At 39.9% G+C, this 17,190-nt stretch overlaps 1 protein-coding gene across 4 annotated transcripts in view; it reads right to left on the reverse strand.

The window, feature by feature from the left end:
* The window catches only part of KANK1 (KN motif and ankyrin repeat domains 1), a 561,634-nt gene that overhangs the window by 268,625 nt on the left and 275,819 nt on the right, over nucleotides 1–17,190 (reverse strand). The gene's annotated exons all lie outside the window — the stretch shown is intronic.

Below are 17,190 nucleotides of genomic sequence, written 5' to 3' on the forward strand. Positions count from 1 at the left end.
GGCCACTGGCCTTCTGTTTTGTGCCAGACGGCTTTCTCATCATTGGCAGGTACTGTAGGTGAACTATGTATACGTATCAACTTTATTGTGTACATTCCTGTGCAGACTATCTGTGTCACTGACCTGAATACGTATTTTGTTTTGTTGAATGACAATTTGAAAAATAACAAAAAGATGAATACAAAAATGTGCATGATGTCCTCAATGATAACATTATTGTCACCCATAATGTCGTTTATTCTGCTAGTTCTGTGACCATAAGACCATGCAGAACGTGGACATTATCTGAAAGGCTCAGTACCTGAACGCTCACTGCTGAAACATGTAGCGATCTGCATCACGCAAGTTTGAATTCTGGCAGAAAGACTGACTCATGCTTCCAGCTTTCCAATGTACGGAATTCCATGCACTAAGTGCTCCTCGTCGGCCCAACTGACAAAACTCTTAAGAAATAAAAATAGAAATCAACTTGATTATGGCTGTCAATTTTGGACAGACTTCTAACTTTTTTGGGAGTCATAACTAGCACTCCAGATAGTCTACAACCTTTGAAGATTCTCAAGAGAACTCAAAAGCACAAAGTTTACTTATATAAAATTTCCATCAGGCAGAGAATTTGCACATGCAAGTGATGCAAAAACGTTTGAAAATGTTCTTTCTCCAAAGGAATATTTTTTTACCCTTAAGTTAAACTCATTTGTCTACATTTGCAGTATTTATATGGATTGTACCTATCAAACACCCCCCATCCCACGCCCCCGAAAAACCTACTAACTTTTACAGGAGTAAATCTGCAAGGATTTGTGGGGGCTAACCACCACTTAAATGTTGTGACTATGCACAAATTCAAGGGCGTGTAGCTTTTAATTGCATTTTGCAGTGCATCTTCCACAATCAATAAAACAAAATATGGGACTGTGGCTATTCCATTATACCAAATTATTATTTGATTATTTCAGTGCCTTTTAGATACTGCGAATCAGAAAGCGGAATTGGCCCTTGCAAATCGCTACCTTTCTATCATAAAACAATCTTAAATGCCCAAAACGTTTGTGACCCCTCATTTTGTTGGCATATTTTTATGAATTCGAACAAGAGGTGCCTAAGAGCCACACTGACACATTTCCAGCTTGTAAAAGTATGTATTGTTTGTATACGGTACAAGCAGGTCTAGCCTGTTTCATTAAGAGTTAAACCTTTTTGCACCTAAGGGAATAAGTCCAAGTCTATTTTTAAAGACTAACTACTTGGCATGCACTAAAACGGCAATAGCTTTTTTTTATTTTTATTAGGGCACCTTAGACTTTAACCTTTTATCCCATGTCTCACGTGCTAGACTTCTTTCACCAATTGCAGCATTTTCCAGGAGCTTTTGCTAGCTTGACAAAGGTTACCTTGAATGCACAGTCACAAAAGAAAATTAAGCAACGTTTGTATTTAAAAAAAAAAAAAAACGATTTTCATTTTCTACCACATATTCACACCAAAGGCAGTCTGCATTTTTCAACTACATGGTGAAACTTATTGATAGAGGATTTAAGATATTATACTACTTGCACGATTAAAAAGAAGGTAGCATGACTGAACTGAAGACATTATGCAAAAGGAATTATGCTCATGTTAACATTAATCAATGTAGATCTCAAACTCAAAATGGCACACTCTGTTCGCAGCCATCTTCCAGCACACAGCCATGTTTCCATTTCTGTCTCTAACTGCACACAGATGATTCAATCACCAGTAACCAATATTTGTACTAAGGTGCTTGAAGAGCACCAGGGATGACAACTGCGTTATGTGGATTTGTAAAATAATGCTGACAAATGCTATTCAGAAACTGTACAGTTTTCCCTTAACATGGCAGGTTTCATCTGTATGAATTCTTATGTATGGATTTCATGTGTATTTGCATTATAAAATAAGCCAACGTCTGAGAACTTATCCTCCCTTGACATGTAGGGCACTTAGAAGGAGATTCCACGTCGGCCTGACCTTTGATTCATAACTTTGGTTTACTTCTTTAGAGTTAAATTTATTTAGTTATGCTTATTCATTCTTGTTTATCTGAGCATCACCCTATTGATTAATTCACTGACTTCTAATCAGATATTTTGCTTTCTGGAATGTCTTTTGAGCCTTTCAGTAAATATTTATGGTTTGATTGTGCCACTTGTCCGCCTTCAATGTAAAGCCTACTGTGCTTTACATGAATTTCTGAATTGTTATTACATTTTTAACTGAATTGGTGACCAGTCGAGGAGCAACAAAGTGCTAAGAAGACTAACACTGCTTCTGGTTCATTAGTGGTGCTTTCGATTAACATACACAAAAAAAAGATCTGGTAATAGGAGATGGGTTGAGAGTGGATCTGAAGAGTCTGAACTTGATCCAGATGATACAGCTAATCACACCCAGAAACTAAACTTCCCTGATTCACTCTGTGCTCCTGCATTCCAATGGGTTCGTGCAGATTAATAGCTGTGTTCCAGAGGTTGGACTACAAATTAAGGAGAAGTGATTCTAAGTATGAATGAATGAATGAGTGATTTCTAGAGCACATGGCTACCCTGAGGAGCATCCCTGTGTGGACAGAGGGAGCCCATTGGTACACACCAAAAAACAAGCCCTTACTGCCCCACAGATAAGAGCCAAGTTTTAAGATTTCTGCAGAATGTAGTCTCAAGGGGGATGAGACGTAATTTGCATGGTAACTCATTCCGTGCTTTGGCAGCCCAAAAAGTAAAAACTTTACCACTGCTTCGAACACGCCTGAAGCAAGGGATAGTCAGAATTGAGGCAGAACGCAGCCTTCTGAAGGGGAGGTACTGGACAAATATCACATACACTGCCCTGTGAACTGGGATCACAGTTTAAATACTATCCTTTTCCTGAAAGGCAGCCAATGGAGAGCTTTCAAAGCTGATGCGATCAAAGAACGCCTTGGTAAGAGCAAGAGAACCCTAGTTGCTGCACTTTGTACCACCTGTAGGCGATTCGCCAGAGCTTCTGCAACTCCTAGATAGAGGGCGTTAAAGTCCGAGGTGATCAGCGCATGGATCACCACCCTCCTAGCCTCCAAAGGAAGAAGGGGAAGAAATTTCTTCACGGCGCGGAGCTTTGAGAAACACTGGCCCATCGTCCGCACAGATCTGCAGCAGCATGGAAAAGGCGGTGTCCAGCTTTACCCCTAAGCTTTTAACTATCAAAGATTGAGGGGGCAGGCTGGCAATGCAGAAGGCCAATGATCTTCCCACCGGTTTGACATGTGATCCAAATGGATTAATTTCTATCTTCTACGTATTACATTCGAGTTGACTAACCTGCACCCAATCAAAGATGGCTTTTGCACGTAGTAAGTAAAAGATACTGCAGCAAAAGCAAAGAGCAATTGGGTATTGTTGATGTATAAAATGATTTTGCATCAAACGGCTCAACTACAGAAGCCAAAGGGGACATTAAAACATAAAAGGAAGGGCTTAACGAAGAGCCCTACATGTCCCCTTCGTTAACTGCCTGAATTCGAGAAGAAAAAGCAGTGAGCCAGGTTAGGGTGATCCTTCTTGACAGTGTGTGCCATAGAAAGCACAGTATTGCGTGTTCTGCAGTGCATTGTTGGATTTGTTGTTTGGGATTTCAGTATCAGGGATAGTGAATGTTGGTCATGAGCTCAGTCGCTATGCAGCTTTGATTTGTGGGATACTAAGAGTTTTGATTATTTCGATTTTGATGATTTTTGTCTCATTTTAAGTTGAATTTGTTGGCGTTTATTATTTGTGTTTCTCATCAATTTTTGTCTTGGTCTGTATGTCATTTATGTGGAAACGGTGTTGTTGGATTTTGTCATAACCTGTGTTTGGTTTAAGGTTTGGGGTCTGGTTGTCATAAATCCAAGATCTTGAGGTATAAACTTGCTGGAACTCGCCGGCTAAGGTTGAGGGGCGTGTTGTGAGGCACCAAAACCACACCGAGACAGGGATTCACTAAAGGTCTAGTTGCAAATGCATATTAATCCAAACTGGTGATTGTTTATTCTTTGGTGCACAGGAGGAAATTGGTCAAGAGTAGTTACCGCTGGTCAAGAACTTACATACCCTGTTTGTGTGATTTAAGAAAATATTTGATTTCCCCCTTTTCTTCACGTTTGGTATAGTAGAAAATGGATTGTTAATTGTTGAAGCATTTTAAATGTATTGAATACTGATTTTACATTGTTATGCGTCGCACTGTGATTTGTTGTTTGTTGTAAGGTGACGCAGAGAGGCGCAATGATTTGTTAACTTTCAGTTGTGATTGGTTGACTGTGTTGTGAGTTGCGCTGTGATTCGTTGACTAGGTCATTTGATGCTCCGCTAGGATTAGTTCGTTTTCTCTGTGCGCTGTATGAGATAGGTGGATTGCTTTTGTTTGTAAAACGATAGAATAGAACAAGTACAGTACAGGAAAATGCAAATTGTGCTTCAGAAATCTGCTACTCTCATTTATAAAGGGAGAGAAAATGCTCTTCAAAGACGTATGATATGGCCCTAAATAAGAGCTTACTCTCGTTTTTTGGTTAGAGACTCAACAGGATCACTTCTGATGACAATAACACGCAATTTACCCTGAATAGTATCTTTATGGTGACAAAGCTTGAGAATCTGAGGCAAGTAATGTATGAAAATAAGCCCCAATCTAAACTTGCCAAGTTTGAGGCATTAAATACATATGAGGATGCTGCACATGAGAAGGAATGCGAGAAGGAGGACTCAGATTAGACATCCTGTTAGGAATTGGATGGATACCATATTGAATATGAATCTGTAAGAATGTTGTAAAAGTATAATTCAAGTTGTAGGTGTTCGCCCTGCAATTGTGAGAGACACTGAGAAGGAAATGACAGACAGGAGAGAGAGTCTGATAAAGGTCAGTAAAGAGAGAGACACAATGTCAGATGAGGATGAAAAAGATACATACTAAGACAATTTACCAAATTCAAGACCGCCTCCACATTAGGTTGTGCCCCTCCTGTAGGGCCAACACCAGAGGGGCTGTGGAAGGAGAGACAAGGAGCTGAATTGACTGGGGGTGCAAGTGCACTCAATGTACAGAGTGCACCAGTATTAGAAGTACCTCAAGTTGTATCATGTATATCTACTGATGTAACTATTCCACCTACTGTTACTACTGCTGCAGTCAAAGAACCATAGCCTCACCCAAAAGAACCAATTTTCCAGTAAATTAAAGTACTGCAATAAAGACAGGATTCAAAGAGATACAACTGACAGAGATACTGAATGCCTATGATGAAGCTAGGTTGAGATATTTGAGTAAACAAAGTTGCCAGGCAGGCCTACAAGGCATAGGAGCAATTGAAAGTTTTGGCAGAAAAATATAAGTTTGATGTACATAGCAATAAATGTTTTAAAAATGAATTTCAGAATGGTAACGGAGACAAGAAGGACCACGGAGTTCCCTTTGAGGGAAGTGCATGGAGGAGCGTTTGTGCATTTGCCTTTGAGTCGATCTGATCTTCTTTTATTCACAAAAACTTCTCCAAGCTGAGAGATGAGCCAGGGAGACTGCATGAAGAAGAAGACATTATTCTAACAGTTTCAAAGGTGCTTTGGGAAGATTTGAATACCTTGTTAGAGGTTGTCATTCCCACAGATTTATGAAGGAACTCCAAGGGGTCAGGAATTGGTGTAGAACTCCAGAGAACTGCTCAAAATGGTCCATATCCCGATGCTATAGCCAAATACAGGGGGGTGACCGAGCATTTAAAATTGATTGTCCTCCAGAAAGTGGTCAACTAATCTAAATTTATGATAGCAACACAAGAGCCCAAGGAATCAGTACATACTTATTATGAGAGGTTAGTGCAGAATTACAGACTGAACAGCAGAATAGAAGACCCAGCTCAAGAAGACCTTAATGGGTTTGTCTCGGCATTCGTGCCCGGTTTGCACCCCGAGATTAGTTCCCAAATACAGCAGAATGTGATGTACTGAAAAAATCTGATGTTGAGATTCAGAAGACAAAAGTATTGTAGTGATCCTCAGGAGGCTAAACAAGGAAATACTAAAGAATATAATAAATATATTAAAGAAAAGTACATGGTGGCACAGCAGTTAGCAGATGAGTTCTTCCATGACAGATTAAGGTCTTGCCTCTGGTTCGCGTATAAACATGGATGTGCAAGGAGTGATGCTCTCAGTGGTGCTGGTCACTGTGTGCCAATGAGGAATGTTTGTTCTCAAGGAGATAGAGGTTTTGTTGATAAACTAACCCCTATGTAAAACATGCAGAATCAGAGACTACAAATGCAAAAAGACCACAGGCCCCGGTGGCATTGAAAAACATTTGAAATAAAGGATTTAACTTTCAACAAGGTCCTAGATTTCAGCAGAAACCTTTGATACCCAATGGTGTAATCAACTGCAATAACAGTGCCTGCTGGGGGAGGAGGATTGCATGATTGGTGTAGTCCTAGAGTCAGACCCGGGTGGCCCACATGTGGAAGTTTACGTGAATGGCCACCCAGTATCATTTTTAAATCGATACAGGGGCTACCTGCTCCACGGTTCGTCTGCTGAAGGTTTCTAACCTATTCGTCTGGGGAACAGTCGCAGACATATCAGACAAACAAATAACCAATCAAGTTTCAGCTAATGTCCCCATATGGGTTGACCCTACTGAAGATACCCATGAATTTATAATATGTGACACAGGTTCTGGTGATTTGTTAGGAAGAGATCTTTTGTGCAAGATGAAGTGCATCATTTTCTGTACATCAGGTGGAGTGGCAATTCAGGCCCAGGAGGCAGACGTTAAAATAAAATTATATCAGAGTCAGATGTCTCTCTGGTCCCTCTGTTGAAACCAGATGTAGTTTACCCCTGAACACCTCAATATAATTGCACTCCAGAGGCTGTCTCAGGAATGACACCAGTGATCAACCAAATGGTAGACCAGAGCATTTTAAAGGAGGTCTTAGGCAGTCCTAAAAGCCAAATAAAAATTGAAGAATAGAGCAGTATTTTTGTTAGAAATGTTAACAGACTTGTTCACCTGTAATCCTGTCGTAATCCTTTTCCAAAACCCATAAGACGTAGAGTGGTTCACAGTCAAAGACCTGTGTCAAGCCTTCTTCTCCAGTCCCCCAGATGAAGACAGTCAATTTCTTTTCAGGACTCCATTTTTAAAGAACAATTTTGGTTTGGTGCATTGTCCTCTAAGGGCATACAGAAAGCCCATCAACATTCACTCAGATATTGAAAAAGAGTATAAAGACATCATAGCTGTGCAGTACTTGTGGCATCTAAACGAAAGGAGAGCTGCAGATTAGATACCACTGCTTTGGTGAATAATCCTGTAGGCAATGGGCACAGCATGTCTGCCACAAAAGACCAGTGCTGTTAGAAAGAGGTAATATATTTCGGACTCCACATTGAGAAGGGAGTGAAAAAGTTATCCACAGAGTGTATCTCTACAATCCTCAGAATGCAATCACCCATAACACAGAAGTGAGGACGTTCCTAGGAATGGTTGGCTACTCTTGTCATTGGATTCCTAACTTTTTCATTGTGGCAAAGCCTCTATAGAGGCATACTCACAAAGATATGAGCAATATAAATTCATGTGTGCATTCCTGGAGCTCGGAGACAGACTGCAGAATACCACCAGCATTAAGAATGCTAGATTATGAGAAGGATTTCGTCCTCTTCTGTCACAAACATGACGGATGCGCATTGTCCGAGTTGGCACAGAGCCACGGGGAGTGCAACAACCATGGGTTACACTCTTACGGTTCCCCATTCAGTTCAAATTTTTCTGGCTGGTACTCAAACTCAGCATATGTCAAAAAGCCAGTTGACCAAATATGAGCAAGTTATGTTGCCAGCTGAAAACATTTCCATTAGAAGATGTAAAGTTCAACACTTTTGCCAGTTCCAGATCATGATGAGAAAGAAAAGTTTAACCACAACGGTGTGGATGCCACATACTTCTGCACTATGCTAAGACCAGGAATACTGGATATACCACTTGAGACAGCTGATTTGACATTATTTGTAGATGGCTCTTGTTTAAGAGACCTTTTTGGAACTTTGAGAGCAGCATATGCATTTGTGACCACATCTGGTATTGTGAAGGCTTCCTAACTGAGCAGCGTAACCTCAGCATAAGTACTCAAATTGATTGCTTTAGTAAGAGCGTACTATGTGGGCAATGATTTCCATGTTACAGTCTACACTAACATCTAGTATGGGTTTGAGGTGGGCCATGATTTCGGACAGTTACTGTCATAAAGGGGTTTTATGACATCCTCTGCCTCCCAGTATGAAATGGGGAGTACACACTCTGCCTTCTTAAAGAATTGCAGGTATCTAGAAATTTCTGTTGTGAAATACACTGCACACAAGAGTGGTGATGACAGTCACTGTGGGCAACTGATACGCTGACCAAGTTGCCAAATATTGTGCTTTTGAGTCCAGCTTATCCAATCTAGATTAATGTAAATCTGACACTGATAACATAACCAGTATGTTGTTGACAACATTTCAGACATTTAATGAGCTCAGAGAACTCCTACATCAAGCATCTGAGAATTAAAAAGAGACGTTGTGAGAGTGAGATGCACCAAAGAAGCAAATGACACTTGGATTTCAAATTATAACAGACCGGTGCTACCAGATTCTCTGTTGCCTGTAAAGATCTGACACTTCCCTGGTCTTACTCAGGTTGGGAGGGAGATAATGATTTGCACATTACAGAAATATTGGTTTGAACAACCATTTCCTGTCTGTGAATGAAAGTTTGTTTTAGCGATGCATTACATGCCAGCAGTTAAATGTCGGCAAAAGGACAGGTGGAACCACGAGTCACATAAGGAAGTCTGACAAGCCCTTTATTTGCCTGCAGTTAGACTCTACTCAAACGCCTGTCTATAATGGGCTAAGGCAGCGGGTTCTTTGCCTTCAGACTTTTAGGGACTACCATTACTGGAATCTGGGCACCCCCACTGAGTCATAAGTGGAAGCCAGAAACCTTCAGCCTAAGAAATATTTATCATTTAAACCTCAAAACAATACAAAAAATGCCAAAACAAGCAAATGTCTAATACTAAAAGTACTGAAATGTTTTGTTGAATTCAAATACAGCAAAAAGTTACAATGTTGCAATTTTGGTTTTGTATTTGTATATACTTTGTTAATTTTCATTTATTAATTTTAATATAGTAAAATTTTGCAAAAGTCACAGACCCTCTCAGTAGGTATCACAGACTCCTTAGAGGGCCCTTGGACCACAGGCTAAGAACCAGTGGGCTAAGGTATATCCTAGAAGTGTGTCTTTTTTTCCCCCGATGGGTTGAGACATAACCACCTAGAAGGAGCATTAGTCTCACTGTCGCCAAACAGTTCATGAGGAATTTGATCCCATGATTTGGCATGCCAGTTTCTCTAGAATCAGATTGTGTGGACACACTAAGAATATTTTCATGAGTTGCTCCGCGTAGACCTGAACATCAATCAGAAATTCTATTGTAGTTACAGACTGGAGCATCAGAAGCTGTTGAACAAGTTATCGGCATGCTGAAACCCAGGATTCCAAAGGTGCACACCTCCCCCTCAATGAAATGGCCTGATGCGCTCTCACTTGTCTTGATGAGCCTCAGACGTTCACCAAACACCGCAACAGGACTATTTCCCCATGACAAATTGATGGGTAGAGCCAGGAGAATCCCTTTGGTCCCTGCAGCTGCAAATAAACATCACAGATGACACTGTTCTTGAGTATTGTGAAGGACTGGCTGATACGGTGCGTTCTAACTCGTCAGGTTGACTAGACAGGCCCATGAGTGGGGCAGGAGCAGTGCTACAGCCTCAATCCTGCAGACTGGATACTGCTAAAAAAAAGCACGTTCATAAATCCTCTTTGTGCCCATTGGAAGGGACAGCACCAGGTGATCCTTGTTCCCAGCACTGCTATGAAATATGCCAGATTGGCACAGTAGATTTACGTTCCCAGCACAGAGGCTATAAGACAAGCTGATTAAAAGTGGTGACAAGTGCAAATGATTAACCAAATCAAACTTCATCTCAGTGAGAGAGCTCAGTAAAAGCAGCACAAGGTAAGCCTTTAGAAAATGAAAGCCAACAGGTCCAGTCTGATCAAGCCCTAGAGCTAAAGCAGCAAGGTCAAGGAGAGGACTCTCAAAGAGTCTCAAATCCAGAAGAAGAAAGAGAGACTGAAATAGAAGCTCCACATTTCCTGAAACCCAGGAAGTCTTGGTCTGCTGTGAAATATAAAACAGTCCACAGCCTGTGGCACATAAAATAACAGCACCTCAGTGGTCGAGAATTACTCTGAAGATGGAAGTGAGCACTGTGAATTCAAGTGGAAGACTGTATCACAAGGGTAAGAGGAGCAGGGAAAAAATAAACAGAATAATGATAAAGGTGTAAAGAATTAAGACCACTGAAGAAGAAACAGAGCAAGTCCAACAGGATGATAGTGACAGCAAACAACTAAAGGTCAAAGATAAAAGAGATTTAGAGTGTCTAATAAAAGGTATGCATCCCCTGGATAGTCAAATGTAAATGATGTCCAGCAATCAGAACAGTCAAACGAATAAACCATCACTTAGACAAGCTGCCAATAGCTTTTTTTGGAGAACCTAAATGAACGGATTCAAAGCTTAAACAATTATTTGTGAATAATTTCCTAATGAAACATTGAACTGGGGCTCGAACTGAAATCTTGAGTTAGAGCCTGTTTTATTTTGAACAGTAGGTATATAGTCGGAGACAACATTGTTCCTTCCTGAAGACATTGTATTTTACTGATTTTTTGCACCTTATACTTAACAGTTAGGGTTTCAACTTTAATTTTTAGAATTTCTTTTGAAGAAACACAGCAGGATGAATTACAGCAAATTCTTACAATTAATGCTGATGATTTCAATATTTATAGTTGACTTATTTGTGGGTTTTAGCACTTCAGCTAGGCATGCCTCACCAAAATTAAAAATGAACAAGACCTTAATAGATGAAAGAAAATTTGCTATGGAGGGGGTTATGTATGATCATCTTTTCCTCACTTACCCTTTATTCTGCAGTGTGTTTATAAATCTGTCCTACTGACAGGATGTTTTTTTAATATATCCTTTTTTCGAATTACCATTTTTTTTGCAGAACGTGCCTATTGTTTGTATTCTTATTGTGAAGGCAAAAACATACAGTCTATTTCTATATACATCACATACATTAGGCAAATTAACTGACCAAACAATGCTGTTAACTAATTTACAGGCATATTAAATAGAGATGAGGAGTTTGTGGAAGAGCTCAATGAATGAAAGGCGAGGTTCATTTATAAGTTGGCGGAGAAAGTGGTTGAACTAGAAAGGGAAGAAAACAAAGCTAGGAATGCAAAGGTACACATAAGTCTACATGAATCGTCCAGGAATGTCCAAGTAAGTGAAAGATTTATTCAAGCATAAGAAGAAAGGACCAGCAGAGGAGCAACTGCCTACACAGATTAAAAGAAACATTCTACTTCTAGATTTAGAACGAAACCCCAACACATCCTTTCTCTCACAACTGACCCTAAACTAAAACATTTCACAATATAAAAATATCAGGACTCTCACAACACAAAGGCTACAAAAGATTACATATAATCACATAACTTCACTTGTGGTTAGCCCTCTCATGAAGTTCTCAAATACCTGCCATTACCAGGCTGAAGACCCACAGACTCATCACTTCCGGGACTGGGTCCCTGTCTTTGCACAAACAATACATCTTTATTTCTTCAACTTCAAGCATGACTACACAATATCTGGCCTGCACCACTTTTTAGGGAATTGAAAACAATGTACCAATCCTTGGTTAAAATGCCAGGTAGTTTGATCCTGACCCAAACCCCATCTTTCCCAGAAAATTGATGACCTCCTTCTTCCTCTACGACACATGCAAACTTCTTTTGTATCCTTCCCTGTTTGTTTAATAATGGACAACAACTTTTCTTTAAATACATCCAAATTACCCATTCAAGGACACACTAATTTTAGTGCTGGCACTCGATCCCTTAGAAGGGTGAAAGGTGAGAGCTCAGTGACAGTATTAGGTAATCAGAGAAAGTGTGAACAGCCCACCATATATCATTAGGATCTTTACACTAATCCAAACCACTGGTGACAGATAACTGCACATTGTCTTCGGTCACTTTTGTTACACATTCCCACCAAGCCATTGCTACTGGGATGCTAAATGACATAGTGACATGCTGTATACTGCTAATGAGCCAAAAATCTCTCTGACTCAAAGGAGGTGAATAATACCCCATTACTCTTTACAAATGTACTAGGTGCTCCCTCCCTCAAAAACAATGTCTGCAAGAAGTCCGTGATCTCACTTATGTTTTACTTCCGGCCAATGACAAAAATAGTCCACAGCGACAACACCATTCCTACAAGTCTCCTTTGTAGGACCTGTGATATCCATCCACACTTTTTAATCCACAGTTTATCCGTTGCTAATTGAACTCATTATTGCTTGTAACACACCATCAATTTAATAAAGTAGATTACCATTCACCTTCAGAAAAGCTGTCCTCTATTACGCTAGATATAAAACCATTTATGTTCATATACTCACCCTGGATGTCCTCCAGAATTGCAGACTCCTTCAATGGCGAATGAGACAGGCAATCTACAAAAATATTCCTAAAGCCAGGAATATACTTAAAATGATACCGAAATTCTTGCAGTCTGTATTGCCATTTTGCAATTCTTTGTGTGGCTTTACCAGTACCTTTAGTGGTGAATAAACTGATTGTTTGTGGTCTATGCAAATGGTAAACTCCAAACCCCAGAAATAATTCCGACACCACCAGCAGTAGGCTAGGACTTCCCTCTTAAATACAGAATAGATGACCTTCGTCTCGCTAAAGGCACGACGCAAAAGCAACTGCATCATCTTTTCCTCCAGGAGTCTGAAGCAAAACAGCACCCAAACCATACAGGCTGGTATCAGTGACATACACAAGGATCATGTGTATCAAACGTTTTGAGGAGAACGTCACTGGCACCTTCTTGCTTGCTAACCTCAAGCTCTCTACTAACGTCCTCGCTCCACACAACTGTCTCATTTTTCTTAAGCAAAGAATGTAAATCGTTTGTCCTTTGGAAATAAAACGGACATAAATCCCCAACATATCAAAAAGGTTTTACAACTGCCACTTGTTCTAACAAGCCTCTCATCTGCTTCAATAACCTGAGCAGACAATTTATAACCAAGATAGCCCACAGTATCCCCTATAAAATTGCACTAATCGGCCCTTTAAGTGACTCCTCTCATCTTCAAAACAGATAAGACAATAGCCAGCTCACTTGTCATGAGACTCCACATTATGAACAAAAAATAACATCCTGGAAACATCTGACATTGGAAACGGTCTTGAACAGTGCTTCTACCACATATTGAAAAACCAGTGAAGTCAAGGCCAAATGAAACAGCAAATGCTTAAATCTACGGGCCATTTCTGGAGCAATAAATAATATTAGATGCAGAGAACCATAAAGCAAAACAATTTGGTGATAAGCAACGTCATATCTAAGGTAGAGATAACCTTAGCATTTTTGAGTGACAAAAGCATTTTGGTAATGCTGGGCAGGAGATATCTGTTTACCCAAACGCTGTCATCCATGTCTAACAAATCAATCCGCATTCTCAACTATCCATTTGCCTTCCTGGCCAAGAACAGGAGATAACCACTCAAATCTCTCAGTCATTTCAATAACCCAAAGGTCACATAAACTCACCAACTCCTTTCTTAACTCATTCTTTATGAAAATAGGTACACAACATGTCTTGTGTGCCACGCAAGTGCACCGGTTGTCAAGACAATTTGATGTGTGAAACCCTAAAGTGTTTACATTTTTTTTTCAAAACATCTGGGAAGGCATTCAACTAGGAGCATGCATCTATTGCCGAAACTACCAAACACTCTTCCCTCAACATTACGTGGTTAAGTCTATTAATATCTAAGATAATACTTAGATAGATTTGTTCAAGTCACCTAAAAAGGTATGACCCATCCTTGGCAACATAAATCGTGCCACTGGCATCGTCCCCTTTGAAGTTCAAAGTGGCCTCAAGCTCACCCAAAACTTTAATAGGTTTACTCCCATATGCAACTGAACAAACATATGATTCCCTAAATATTACTTTGTTAAATCACACTACTTAGGCCCTAAAAAGTAAAAAAAAAAAAGGACACAGAGTACAGGTACACCACCTGACACTTCAGGTTGGCAATAAATCTCTAGATGGAAAATGAACCAATATGTAAGACATCAATCTTGTATACTCCCCTTCCACAACATTAACACACACACACACACACACAACCACACTGTCCTCTTTAGAATCAGATTGTACAACAGTGCTAATATTCTTAGATGGAGTCCCAGGGACCATGATTTACAGAGTTTGGCAAAATGTCGCCCCCACTTTTTTTTTATTTTTTTTTTACATTTAGCACAAGTCTTAACTGGACAACTTGAAACATTACCTAAATGACTCCTACTGCCACACCTACAACATGCTAAAGTTTTAGATTTCAAGACTTTTTGTTTCTTTACCTTCTCCCTATGAACAGCATGTACTTGTGAGTTCAGCACCATCTGACCCCATGAATGTTGTGGTTCACTCAATGTTACTAGCTATTTCTATAGCTTTATTTAATGTTAAAATCCCTATAGTTACAACTTTTCTAGAGTTTTTTCTTTTTACTATTTGTTTTCTTCACACCCTGACTCTCTTATCCCTACCTCAAATGTTGTGCATTCGGAAAAGATATCTAAAATACTAAAAGCACCAACGTAACATTTAATAGGTAAAGCTGGCAAATGATGCCTCGTGTAAAATGTATGATTCTCTATGATGCCATTTTATTCATTTCCTTAAATGGTATGTCTAAAGCAGATGTCCCCAACCAGTCCATCCATCGGAAGCTATCAGTAGCTCCCAGAACCCTTCAGAGTAGCTCACAGCCTGCAATTCATTTTTAAATAAACACAAGGTCACATTTTTCCTGTTAAAGTTAAGGAAAGGCTGTGTTTATTTTACATTAATATCACCAGGCTGCAGATAGCAAGGCCTGATAAGAAGCTGTGCTGGAGTCAGATTTATTTATGACCCAGGTCACAGAGGTGAAGAATTGAAGCATTATGGTATTTAGCTCTTAAATAAAAGTCCTTGTCAACTCAGTATTGGAAGTGAGAACAAAATAATGTTTCTAAATGCAAATGAAAAGTTACCTTATATTTAAGATAATGTTTCAATTTTATCAAATTATTTTTCAAAGTGTTGCATTTACAAACAGCAGGCATCTTGCTCCCAATGGGCACTAGAACACTGTGGAATATTTATAACTGAAAAACAATATTTTTTTTAATTTAAAGTGCAGAAAAATGTTCCACGTTATGAATATTTTTGCACTTTACATTTATCCCATTTAAAAACATGGTTGTGTGGTGTGGTATACTTGTAACTGTGCCACATATGGCGAAAGGTATGCCCTGTGCCACAAGTAAATACAACATGTACACAAATATCCCATTCATATGCACACATGTTCACACATCCCCAAAGACCACCCTCTCATTGCCACTGTCAGTGGCAGCCCCATCATAGTGCATCCAGTCAAAGTATTTTGTTCAAATCAAAGCATCTGGCTCCATGAACATTAGGCTTAAAGTCAAGTAAGTTTGCTATGGGGTGTCTGGTAATAACATACAAGTTGGTTAGCCTTCAGTAGTTCACAATGATTTTTACTGATCAGAAGTAGCTGTCACTACAGAAAAGTTTGGAGACGCCTGACACATATTCATCTATTATATCCCCTTCATCTTAAGCAGGTGACGCAGGTAAATATTTAAATGTTTTCTCCCTTCTTGCACCAATGAATGCCTTTATTGGTAACAAGGTAGACGAGTCCTTATAACAAATCAACAAACATTGTGAAAGACATAGGTTTCGCCTTTTTCTTTTCTCTATGCAACTGGCTTAGAGATATTTATAAAATGATATAATGTTTGTTTGATTAAATTACAAATAAACATTATTATACCATTTTTCTAATATTTGTAAGCCAGTTACATAGAAAAAAAGAAAGGTGAAACGTATTGGCATGCAGGAAAGTGGGAAAAAGACAGCAGAACACAGAGGAAGACAGATGAGAGAAGATGGAAGAAGGCGGGAGACGAGAGAAGACGGGAGACAGGAGAAGTGAGAAGACAGGAGAAAGGAGAAAATAGGAGACGGGAAAACACAGGAGAAGGGAGAAGAGAGAAGACAGAAGACAGGAGAAAGGAGAAGAGAGAAGAGAAGGGGGAGAGAGAAGACAGGGGAAGAGAAGACGGGGAAGAGAGAAGACGGGAGAGGAGAGAAGACGGGAGAGGAGAGAAGACGGGAGAAGAGAGAAGACGGGAGAAGAGAGATGACGGGAGAAGAGAGATGACGGGAGAAGAGAGATGACAGGAGAAGAGAGAAGACGGGAGAAGAGAGAAGACGGGAGAGGAGAGAAGACAGGAGAAGAGAGAAGACAAGAGAAGGCTCGAGAAGACAGAAAAAGAGAAAAGAGAAGAGAGAACACAGAAGATGTGAGAAGGGTGCAGACGTGAGAAGATGGCATGCAGTAAAAAAAAAAAAAAAAAGACAGCAAGAAAGACGGACAGCAACAAAGAAAGAAGACAGATGAAGGCATCGTAAACAGAAGACGTCAGCGAAGTAAGATGGCGGCATGCAGGAAGAAAAAATAAGACAGCAACAAATAAAGAAGGCAAGGAAGACGTCAGCAAAGAAGGAAGACGTCCGCGAAGAAGGAAGACGTCAGTAAAGAAGGAAGATGGCACACAAGAAAAAAAAAAAAAAGAAGTACCTTCACTGTAGCAGCCAGCAGGGAGGACACTGGCCAGTGTCCAACAGAAAGTGACTGGAAGGAGTACTAAATCCACAGGCAACTAGACGCCAAAACCGGCAAAGATGAAGACGATGTGCTGGCCATTCTGAAGCAGGTAAATCAGAGTGACATTGGAGTAGGCCAATGGTAAGTTCAGGTAAGTAAGGGGCTGGCTCCTTTTAAGTTTTTTCTACCAACATAAGATTTCGCAAGCATGCACACAAGCAACCATGCAGGGGAATG

This window comes from Pleurodeles waltl, chromosome 1_1 (assembly GCF_031143425.1).
Source record: "Pleurodeles waltl isolate 20211129_DDA chromosome 1_1, aPleWal1.hap1.20221129, whole genome shotgun sequence".
Lineage (NCBI taxonomy): Eukaryota > Metazoa > Chordata > Amphibia > Caudata > Salamandridae > Pleurodeles > Pleurodeles waltl.